The following is a 2,074-nucleotide window of genomic DNA, read 5'->3' on the forward strand; positions in this document are numbered from 1 at the left end:
TACCTTAACTTCAACACACGCTATAATTTACAACGCGTTAACGATTCACGCATTTTACTTACTACCGCGCTTGACTCAATTGTCCGTCTATATCTTCAATCTCTCTGTCTGCTATACAATTCCGATTAATTGCCTGGTGCACTTATATACAAAAATAGAGGGTGCTTAGCAAATACTGGATTATTCGTGATGTTCCCCGATCTTTCTAGAACTCATTACGTGTTGCCAGTGTCACGTGACTTTCGCTGTCGTAACAGTATTTCTTTTCTTCAAGGATAATAAGTTTAATATACTTTAATTATATCCACAGAGAGTTTGCCGAAAGGCTTTTTTAAATTCATTTAATTGCATTACGTATTTTTTGGGAAAAGCTTCTTTTGATTTCAAATTAAAAGATAATAAACTGTGATTGACCAATTATTTTGTTAGTTTTGGTTTTTCACAAAGATTTTAAGTGACGCATACGTTTAGGTAGTATTGTTATAGCATACAGGTAATTTACTGATATAGAGATCTTTGTCACGATTGTTCTCTGGCCTTGTGAATAGTGTGAAATTTTATGCTGTTGTACTCCTTATATTTTTATTATAGAGATTGTTTTGCATTGTTTGGGACTAACCTAAATCTCCTAAAATGGCCGAACTTCGTGAGATATTAATGAGTTTACGGCAAAAGATATCGTCAAAAGCTAGTGTAACCAGCTAATAAGATAGCGCATTATCTAAAAGTTAGCATGCTGTGATCAGAAATTAATAGGCCTGGTATGACCTGGTGGATAAGGCGCTCGACTCGCAATCAAAGCGCCGAGTCAAGGTCAATTCCACTATTAGTTTAAAAGAGCAGCCCAAAAGTTGGCGGTGGGTGGTGTTGATTAGATACCTTCCCTCTAGTCTATCGCTGCAAAATTAGGGACGGCTAGAACAGATAGCTATCGTGTAGCTTTGCGTGAAATTCAAACCGAACCGGAAGTTAATATTTTTGAATATAATGTTTATTCATTGAGGTAGGATTTATAAAGCTGATTTATTAACTTTGTTGTACAATTTAATATATAGGATAATATGTATCACACTGAGCATTCTCGTAATATTTTTATTTGTAAATTTTTTATACTTGGTTACAAACTTAAACCTATGGGCCGAACACGACCGTAGTTATAGTGCTGGACTATGGGTCTGAGGTTTCGTCGTTCGCACATCATTACTGCTAAACAAAAATATAGAAAATCGCCTTCCCCCCCTTGTGGTCTTGAGTGCATTATAAGAATTATGTTTAAATTCTACTATTAGACGAACCCAAACGTAGTGTTGACTAACTCTCTTCCTTCTAGTCTATCACTTCAAAATTAAGAACAGTTAGATCATCTAGCCTTCGAGTAGCTTTGCACAAAATTTAACATTCAAGCATATTGGAGGCCGTAATCTCGAGTTATCATCTGGCCTACCATTGGAAGACACTGACTGTTAGCATTATTGTACAAATTGCAGTATCACAACCATCCTTTTCATGGGAAAAGCTGCAGAACAAGTGTTATGCCATAGAATGACAAAGGAAGAACGAAATAAACTTTACGGCTTTATGGACCACATGTCGTGTGAAGTTTGAACAGATCTAGAATAAACAACAACAAAGAAAGATCTTACATTTAAACAAGAAGGTGGAAACGTATGTATGCTTGCAAAGCCCATCACAAAAGCACTGTCTAGTGTTTATTTGTTGAATTTTGATCAAAATTACTCAAGGGCTATCTGCGCTAGCCATCCCTAATTTAAAAGTGATAGAATAATTCTTTCTCAAACCCTACACACCTATAATTCTGGGGATACTCTTTACCAAGTAAAAACGGGATTTATCATAACATTATAATGCTCCTGTTGCTGAAAGGACAAGCATATTCGGCGAGGGAATTCGAATCTGCAACTTACACATCGTTAATAGAGAGCCTTATCCACTAGACCACGCCAGGCTTCAGTGTCAAGTCTAGTGAAATAATGGTTGGAGACGGCTTGAATGGGTAATGAAGAAAAAACTTTAATATAAGTTTAACATAACAGCAAATGTACAACATCATGAC

Source organism: Limulus polyphemus, unplaced genomic scaffold, assembly GCF_000517525.1.
Source record: "Limulus polyphemus unplaced genomic scaffold, Limulus_polyphemus-2.1.2 Scaffold5915, whole genome shotgun sequence".
Lineage (NCBI taxonomy): Eukaryota > Metazoa > Arthropoda > Merostomata > Xiphosura > Limulidae > Limulus > Limulus polyphemus.